The sequence below is a fragment of the Engraulis encrasicolus genome, chromosome 9, assembly GCF_034702125.1.
Source record: "Engraulis encrasicolus isolate BLACKSEA-1 chromosome 9, IST_EnEncr_1.0, whole genome shotgun sequence".
Lineage (NCBI taxonomy): Eukaryota > Metazoa > Chordata > Actinopteri > Clupeiformes > Engraulidae > Engraulis > Engraulis encrasicolus.
In genome coordinates this window covers 10,790,004-10,800,003 of record NC_085865.1, presented here as the reverse complement: position 1 = coordinate 10,800,003, position 10,000 = coordinate 10,790,004, and the positions used below count along the sequence as shown (strand labels likewise).

General features: G+C 44.7%; 1 protein-coding gene and 1 long non-coding RNA gene across 4 annotated transcripts in view; one reads left to right on the top strand and one right to left on the bottom strand.

Annotated features, from left to right (window-relative positions):
• kcnb2b (potassium voltage-gated channel subfamily B member 2b) overlaps positions 1-10,000 on the top strand; it is a gene marked incomplete at its 5' end in the record, with an annotated part of 305,233 nt that overhangs the window by 21,351 nt on the left and 273,882 nt on the right. The gene's annotated exons all lie outside the window — the stretch shown is intronic.
• Positions 3,440-7,131, bottom strand: LOC134455453 (uncharacterized). Of its 3 annotated transcripts, none has more exons than XR_010036114.1 (4): positions 6,557-7,131; positions 4,508-5,100; positions 3,981-4,058; positions 3,440-3,876 (listed from the first exon to the last, which is right to left on the bottom strand). It is a non-coding gene; the product is annotated as an uncharacterized LOC134455453 (long non-coding RNA). The 3 variants fall into 3 exon arrangements; XR_010036113.1 differs by having other exon boundaries at positions 3,981-4,905; positions 5,011-5,100; XR_010036112.1 differs by having other exon boundaries at positions 3,981-5,100.

The window sequence follows — 10,000 nt, the reverse complement described above, 5'->3', positions numbered from 1 at the left end:
TGTGTGTGTGCACGCGCGCGCGTGTGTGTGAGTGTGTGTGTGTGTGTGTGTGTGTTTGCCTGTGTGTGTGTGTGTGTGTGTGTGTGTGTGTGTGTGTGTGTGTGTGTGTGTGTGTGTGTGTGTGTGTGTGTAAGTGTGTGTGCGTGTGCGTGTGTGTGTCCGTGTGTGCGTGTGTGTGTGCAGAGGAGGGCAGCTTGTGTTGTGTTTTGGGAGAGAGCTACTGGCTCCAACGGTGTAGGAGGAGGGGTCATGAGTCCAAACACCTACACAAGCACTGAACTCGCAAACATGTCCACACAGATACACAAGTACACACACACATACACACACACACACACACACACACACACACACACACACACACACACACACACACACACACACACACACACACACACACACACACACACACACACACATACACACGCGCTCGTGTGCACACACATACATACACACACACACAAGTCTTTCACATGCACAAAGATACTCAGAGACTACGGGTACATGCGCTGTACTGAATGCACGCACACGCACACACACACACACACACACACACACACACACACACACACACACACACACACACACACACACACACACACACACACACACACACACACACACACACACACACACACACACACACACACCTCATCCTCCTCATGTGTGTGTCTCTTGTCAGGATGTGAATCACAGCTTACACTGTTAGTAGGGATTAGCTGATTAGCCTACTGTAGTCTTACTGCTTACTAATGCCCACAGGTACTGTGTGTGTGTGTGTGTGTGTGTGTGTGTGTGTGTGTGTGTGTGTGTGTGTGTGTGTGTGTGTGTGTGTGTGTGTGTGTGTGTGTGTGTGTGTGTGTGTGTGTGTGTGTGTGTGTGTGTGCCTGTGCATGTGTGTGTGTGTCTGTGTGTGTGCGTGTGTGTCCGTGTGTCTGTGTATGTGTGTGCCTTTGAAAGCATTTGAGAGTCTTAGCGTGGTGAAATGTCAGCCAGTAGTGTTGTGTTTACAGTGTATTATCGTAGGGCCGACACTGAGGCATGAGCCTTGCTGTACTGTACACTCCACGTGTAACATTTGGTATTTGTTTACATGCCGTACTGTTTGCAGGGCTCTACATTACGTAACTGCTTTCATCATCAGTCAAATCGGCTAGTGGGCTAGTACATAGTTACTAGTCAAACACACACTCACTAATATGGGTCAAAGGGGCTAATAAGCTGGTCTTTTCTACCAGCCAAACTGAAATTCTACTAAATTTGGATTTCATTTGGCCAGTTGGCTGGTGCTAATTTAGAGCGCAGACTGTATTTCTTGCATGTCCTTACACAAATGAGTTAGGTCAAGCATTGTGAAAACATATTCAGCGCACACTGGCAATAAAAGCAGTTTAATATTGTATCCAGGGACGCTTCAGTTTTAAATATCTGGATTTGGTGTCTTTGGTATTGTAGAGGTACAGAACATGTGTGGTGCCCAGTAGAACAGAGCTGGATTTGTACTTGGTGAGCACCTGTGAGTTGCACCAGTGCCATTGCTATTTCTGCTGCTTTAGTGCCTTGTTTTGGGGGTGACTGTCCCTGTTGGTTTGTGCCATTGGAAGTGTGTGGCCTTCAGTGACTTGTTTTGGGGGTGACTGTCCCTGGTGTGCTGTGCCATTGGCAGTGTGTGGCCTTCAGTGCCTTGTTTTGGGGGTGACTGTCCCTGGTGTGCTGTGCCATTGGCAGTGTGTGGCCTTCATTGCTTCATTTGTAGAGAGTTACTTGTGCACAATCCCTGGTGCTGAACAAAAAGATAACGTATTTTTTGAAAAAAGGTTCGCACACTCCTTTGGATTTTTTTCTTCTTTAAATTATTTTTTCTTCTTTTTATTCATTCATTCAATGGCAATGACGTTTCGACCTCTCGGTCTTCCTCAGATTTCAAAACTGAGAGGTCGAAACGTCATTGCTTTAGTGCCTTGTTTTGGGGGTGACTGTCCCTGTTGTTTTGTGCCATTCACAGCACGAAAAGGGGGATTTGTGACAATGAACTCGTCCCAAATCGCCCACGGACTTGCCTAACTTTCGTCTGATTTTGAGCGCTGAGAGAATGCGAAATTAACAGTTTTGGGGACACGTAACTCGCCCGGAAGCGAATCAGAGCCGTGGAGAGGTCTCACAGCAGGGTGTTAATGGCCCAACGATTAACATGAAAGGCAATGACAGCCAGCCCGGAACGCGGACTAGCCTTGCTCTTATTGGACGAAAAAGACACGTGACTCAAAGTAAAAGAGCTGCGCTGTTGGTTAGCAGGGTCGGCAGCTACGACCTTCTATTGGTCACGTTGGATTAATTTATGCATACCGTAGGCCTATACGGTAGGTCCGTATAATTATGCAAAAATTATTATTACTAATATACCTAGGTTGATTTTACTTTGTATATTCACATCATTATGTTCACATCATTATAGACTGCACTGTGATGGGGCTTCAGCATGCATGATGTGAATTTATTGCTAAAATGAAAATGAATGAAATGAAAATGAATTTTTTAAATGCTTTTAATATCACACCAAACAATGTACACACACTTAGACAGGAACCGTGCATTTCATAAATATACATAATTTAAAACTACACACATACCCTGCAAACAATATACTCTAGGCTATATGCAGTGATGTATAGGCTACAGTAGCCTACTCAGGTCACAAATGTACAACTCAGAAACAAACACGCATCTCTCTCCCAAGCGGCGTTTCCGATTGTCTCCCACGTCCTAACACTGGCCGTCAGAGCATTGAAGAAATCTTAATACTCAACAGCACTCAAATTTTGCCTAGTAGAACAGGTGAGGTCAGGCATAAACGCGTTGTCCTGACCGTCTGTTAAGACAATGCGATGCGACACAGAAAAGACGGGCGGCTCTCCGTGCATAGTGACTAAAAGTTAGCATCAACTTTGAAAAAGGGTCAAGTCACCATCAGAAGAAAACGGCCGTCTTATAAAACATGTGTTTGAGTGAAACGGTATACGGTAGGGACTTTGCGAGGCTATTTATTTAATGCCTACATATAACGTGACCCAAAATGTCTCTAAGCTGCACGTTGCAATATAGCCAAGTATTCGAGAAAACCTGATGCAGCCAGAGTCCAACAACTTGAATGCACCAGAAGTGAATTCGCCTTCTAGTTGCGCATGTACAATACAGCTACCTTATTACCTGGAATATTTTTGAGGGCTGATATTACAAAAAGCTAGTAGGTAATTTTACTTTTCTTTTCTCTACCTACCATTCAACCATGAGTGGTTGGCTCTGTCCACCCACCAGTTTGAACTAAATAACTAAGAATTTTTGTATTTTATTTTTTTAATTTTTTTTGGGGGGGGGGGTGAAAGGGGAAAATAAGTTCAAAAATGTAAAAAAAAAAAAAAAAAATTTTTTAAAAAACGGATTTCATAGGCCCCTACGACAGGTTAGGTTTGGGAAGGGCACAATTCATAAAACTCAGAAACATACAATGCTTTTTCAAAAAAAGGGTTCTATGTTCCCCGCTGCATCCAAGTAGACTGCTGCCACATTGCTAAGAGCAGGTTGTTATTACACCTCTGACAGGTTAGGTTTAAGGATAGTTTTAGTCAGGGCACATACAAAAATGGATTTGAGTAAAAGTTGTCAATTCATAGTAAATACGTGGTAAATATGAAAGTAAGAGGAAAAATAGTACAGGTACAGCATTTTAGTGCAGACTATACAGGTATGTACAATATTATAAACATTGCTGTTGATTATGTTCTTCAGCCGCCAATCATGCCAGCAGGGTCTACTGAAGGTCTCTGGTCACTGCTTCCTCGTCATACTGCAACAGGCACTCAGTCTCACTTCTGGGAGCTGTAGAAACAACAAATAAATAAATACTTAGTCATGCACCTCATATTGACATAGCAAATATATCAATAAGCAAGACATATTGAGCCCAACAGGGATAATCTTACACTATATCAGTTTTCTGTGGTCTCTTGTAAGATTGCCCATCACCATCCTGCAGGACACTACCGTCTCCCTGCCAGGATCTGTAGGATGTAAGAAAATAAATCAAAACATAGCAATGCACAGCATTGACAACTTATCTATAAAGTAGCACAAGTCATATTGACAATGTAGGACAGGGGTGGGGAACCTATGTCTCTAGGGCCGTTTGCGACCCTTGAGGCTGTTTTATCCGGCCCCCGATATAATTTTAATGCAATTCCATCTTCACATGAAATATGACATATTTTGTAAAGGAATCTTAGAAAATACATTAGCAATACAATTAAGTTATATTCAGGGAACCTGAAGAAGTTGGCGTTTGTTTAAATGTGGCTGCCTTCAATATAGGCCTAAAGTGAAAGGGAAAATCCTGGTTTGTGTTCATAGTACGGCCCTTGGAGGACTTTTATGGCCCCTAGGATGAATTTGAAGTGGCCATTCGAATGAGAAAGGTTCCCCAACCCTGACGTAGGCTATAGGTTAAGCTTACCCTCTTTCACTCTACTGTGCCCATTTCGGGTTGACCTCCACACGCGTCTGTAGCACAGCACACAGGATTGCAGGACACAGCATCCTGCAGGACACTGCAAAAAACAAGGGGAACGAATAAATGACCTGTCCAGTTCTATAAAAAAGAAAAGAAATTTGATGCAGTGCCAGAGCTGTGGTAAAAGTAACCTTGGTTGTATCATCTAGGACTAGGGTGTGTGTGAGTGTGTGGTAAATCCAGTGTTCACATTATTCAGATATGAGAATTAATTCATTAATTTTAACTGATATCACCACATACCGATATCAGTGCCATTTCACCCTGCCAAGACACTGGACCTTCTATGATCAGGGCGTCCTCGTCATACTGCAGCAGGCACCCTGTTGTTTCTACAGCTCCTAGAAGAGAGACAAATAAATTAAATACTTCGCCATGCATCTCATATTGACATAGCTAATGTATCAATGAGCAAGTCATATTGGTCACAAAGAAGTTAATCTTACATTCTTTCAGTCTTCTATGGCAAGACTGCTCCTCATAAGAGCTGTTAGGCCTTCAAGTGACTCGTCTTCGCCATATTATGAGACAGCAGCCTGTGAAAACATGGTAAACAGAATAACCCATTAACCTTGGGTCCTAATATAATACATGGACATAAACTAGCCTACATTATTTAGACAATGTCAGTAGACCTCCACATGAAACAATAAGAAAAAGTGACCATGCATAATTTCAATTTCTTGAAGAGGCCAGCTACACTTATTTGTGCAACAAGTGCTGTTTTGAGGACCCATACGTTTTAAGGACATGCTGCCTACTGTTGCAAATGCCAGGGTATTTCACATTGATTTCGGGGTGGCGTGCTCTATGCCAGTGTTTCCCAACCTTTTTTGTCTTAAGTACCCCCTAAGCCTTTTCTCATACCACAAGTACCCCCTGACTCATGCTTTATATCCCAATGTGACTATGCTCCATACATGTTTTCATTTTTCCAAGTACCCCCTGCAGGGTGCTCGCGTACCCCTAGTGGTACACGTACCCCTGGTTGGGAAACACTGCTCTATGCAACACTTATTTGTGCAACAAGTGCTGTTTTGAGGACCCATACTTTTTAAGGACAGGTTGCCTACTGTTGCAAATGCCAGGGTATTTCACATTGATTTCCAAACTATTCATTTCCTAACTACAGGGACGTTAGTCGATACATAGTAATGACGCTACGACCAAGCTACTAGGGAACGTAATTAAACTAGTCGCTTCGCTACTGCCCAGCACTGAAAACCAACACCCAGACGGCACACCAATCTTGCCAACGTCGCCTAGATGCATTTTTGCCGCTGTAAAATACATTGGCAAGACGTCCAAGCGTTAGTTCATCAGCGAAATGCCGGGCAGACGTGAAAAATGAGCAGTGCCCAGCAACTAGTTGATGAGCTAACGCAATAGCATGCTAACGGTAGCCTTTGTCAATCTTAAGCGCTGGGAGATGGTCACTCCCATGTAAGATCACTCCCGGACGTGTAGTCCCAGGTGATCCTATCAATCCCAGGCGTTCTATCCCACCCACCCGATTACATTTCTCGTATTATCATACACTACCACATACAAGCAATTTAGGGTTAGGTTTAGGATTAAGGTAAGGGTTAGGTTTAGGGTACGTAACAAAAAACTAACATCAAAAAGATAACTAGCTCTGTGGGCTCGATAGTCTGGCTAGTGGGAGCGAACCGACTGGGGATCGAACCGCGCTGGGAGCGACAAACTGGGAATCATCTTTAGGCAGGGGAAAGGCAATTGAGAACGAGCAATGTCAAACAACTTACCATCAACAAGTATACTTAACATATTCACCGTTTCACTACTGCATTTTGTCATTACGATGCTCGCAAGTTATCAGAATTTACTAGCGTACAGCAGCAACAAGAGTAGTCACATTCATTGAGGGGACTTGTGCTACAACTTAGCAATGGCGGATCTGTGTTCAGAGGAGCTATTCAATCGCTCTTGAGTACTGAAACTTTAAACCACAGTTGAGTAAAATTTACTTACATGTATGTGAAGCCCATTTTCCGTTGGTATGTGAGGAACTTTCCCCCATGTCGCCAAGAAACTTGTAACAGTGAAACCACACAGACAGCGCGTGATTCTGTTCAGATAGGTCGGTGTTGTTGACCGCGGTAGATGGCTTCTTTGTGGCTTGTGTGTGGAATTCGCATTGTGCGAATTAGTTGTACTGCCACCTAAAGGCTTGGTGTAGAACTAATTTAACCAGAGACAGTCTGTTTTGAACTTCCTTGAACAATCCTTGCTTTAGTTCAGAATAATTTAAAAACCAGAGTGGCCAAGCACATTGATGTTTTTCCTCAAAAGCAGGGGTGAGGAACCTTTTTAATTCAAAGGGTCACTTCAAAATGTAGGCTATGTCCAAGAAAGATCATTCAGATGTTTCTATTCTGATTTCTATTCGGTTCATTTAAATGTTTATAGCACCGATCGAATTGTTTGATCAACTTCATTTCTGAGCTTATAGTATCATAATAAAATGTACTGACAGCAGAGCTGTGGCTAGAAGAAAGGTTTAATGCAGGGGTGGGGAACCTTTTTCATTCGAAGGGCCACTTCAAATTCCTACCATGGTCATAAAATCCTCCGTACTATGAACACAAATCAGGATTTCCCCATGAAATTTAGGCATATATAGACACCTTTAGGCCTATATAGACATATAGACACCTTTAAAGGTAGACACATTTAAAACAGTCCCCACCTTTTCTAGGTCCCCTGAATATAGGCCTAACTTAATTGCATTGGAAATGTAATTTCTAAGATTCCTTTAGGCCTGCAAAATATGTCATAGGCCTATTTCATGTGAAGTTGCAAAACATTATAATGATATCAGGGGCCGGATAAAACGGCCTCAAGGGCCCTCGAGACATAGGTTCACTACCCCTGGTTTAATGGTTAGTGATTCTGAAAAACACCACTGGGCAGCGTGAACAAACATACACACAGACACACACACACATTTTAGTAAAAGGCCAAAAAATGCCCTAGGGCCCCCAACAATCCCGTTGCCTAGGGACCCCAAAATCCTAGAAACAGGCCTGCCGACCCCCCACTCCCTCCCACCCACCTGACCTCACCCCACCCCACCCCACTTGAAATTGACTGTAGCAGCTCCCGACCTGATCACTGGCATTTACATATTAAAGGCTCTCCTAAGAAGGGGATGGGAGGGGGGCATGGGGGAGCCGCAAATGCTGTGGCTTGAGGTATGAGGCAATTTAAGGTGCAAAACTCATCCACATATTCCTCTTTTCATGCAGTGATTGGCAGTGTGTGGCCTTCATGGCTTTGCAGCTGCTTCATATGACAGTTGCACTGAGGGTTGGAACTATGGTGCACTGTGCTCAGGGAAAGAATTTCGCAAAGGCCATGATCTGCCATAAGGCCACAGTGGCCTTGATGCCCTCTCTGATGCCCTCTCAAGTGGCCTTGCCCCTAAAATGACGAAATTTGTCTGTGCTGAATGCCCATGCTACTCACTGCCTGTGACGGTGCTGCCAGTGAAGGTTGGTACTGCTGCCATGCAGTGTTGTCAGATTGGACGGGTGCCCGCCCAATTGGGCTACTTGGGATGAGCGTCTGCGGGTAAAAACGGGAAAACTTGGCCATTTGGCGTTTTTTTCAGCCATTTTGGGCCCATAGAAGTCAATGTAATTTGTTGATTTTGGGCGGAATTTAGCGCATTTTGGCGTTTTTTGAGAAGCCTTTGGGCGGGATTTGGTCAGACACATCTGGCAACACTGCTGCCATGTGCTGCTTGCTGCTGCCCCTGGACAGGTGCACCATGCCAATAGATGTGAGTGCTCTGTGATTCTGCTTTTGTGTGCGATCGACCCAGAGACGGTCTAAATGTTAGAATTAAAGAATCTTTGCTCGACCCTTGTGGCGAACTGTATGCTCCTATTGACATGAGACTGCATGTGGCAGTACCACTGAAGGTTGTGTTACGTATGGAATAGCGGCCGACGAGGTGTCCCGATTTCAAGGGACTTCAAGTTTTGGCAAAGGACGCGCTCAACTTCTTGGAAAAACGAAAGTCTTTGGGTGCGAGATAAAAAGTATCAACTTAAGGAAGAAAAATCCGCACTCACAAAACTGCGTCTCATTATTTATTTATATTACCACCATGTCCAAAAAGCAAATGCGTTTCGGCTATCAAGCCTTCATCAGTGCGTGGTACCGATTTCAAGGGACTTAATGGACGAGGCGGAGCGTTCTAAACAGCCCGACCAAGCGAAGGGCTGTTCACTTCGCTAAGTCCATTTCCCCTTGATATCGGGACACCTCGAAGGCCGCTATTCCGCTTATCACCCGGTTACCAGCATTTAAGTAGGCCTATTTGTTTATTAATATGTTGATCTAAGACTTCGAGAGAAACTAGGATTCACCACTGCGCTTGGTACGTTGCTATGGGCACCACTTCCTAATCTAGTGAGACGCGCCTCTATTGGAGGCATGTAACTACGCGCGCAGAAGGTTGTGTTACTGCCACATGCCCCTCGATGAATACCCATGGCTGCTGCCTGCCGCCATTGTACTGCAAGTGACTGGCCCTTGCTGCTACCCATGGCAGTGCCACTGCTTCTACCATTGTGGGTGGTACTGCTGGCCTACCATTGTGGGTGAGTGCTGCTTACTGAATGCCCACGGCTGCTGCTAGTGAGGGCAACTGCCACTTGACTATGATGAATACCCCTCCCTGCTGCTATTGGGAGTGACTTGCCGTTGCAGTGAGTGCCTGGGAGTAAGGCAAGGCAAGGCAAGGCAAGTTTATTTGTATAGCACAATTCAGGTGCAACTCAATGTGCGTCACAAAAAACAAATGCGAAAAGAAAGGAAACATGAAAGAAAGGAAGAGTAGTGCAATTTGTATTTCTGCTGCTGTTTGTGCTGTGCCATCAGAGGCAAGTGGCCTGCAATGCCTTGTTTTGGGGGCGACTGTCCCTTGTGGCGTCCTGTGACAGTTCTACTGATTCTACTATTGTGGTTGGTGCTGCTGTCATTCTAATGGAGGTGAACTATTTATTGGGGGTGACTGGCCCGTACCTGTCAACTATCCCTATTGGGCTGACCTACCTGTGACAGTGCTACTGTGGTTGGTACTAGTGCCATACCAGTGGGAGTGACATTGTGACTGCTCTGTACTGAATGCCTGTTGCTGTTAAGGGCTGGCTGTCCCTTGGTTCTGCATGTCACAGCACAGTGTCACTGTTGGTGGTAGTCGAGCCATACCAATGGAAATGTGTGTTCCATACTGAATAACTATAGCTGGTGTTTGGAGCATTGGCATTGGAGGTGGCAGGAGCCTGCCCATTCACTGAGGAGCGCATATGCATGCATTGCACGCACACACACACACACACACACACACACACACACACACACACACACACACACACACACACACACACACACACACACACACAC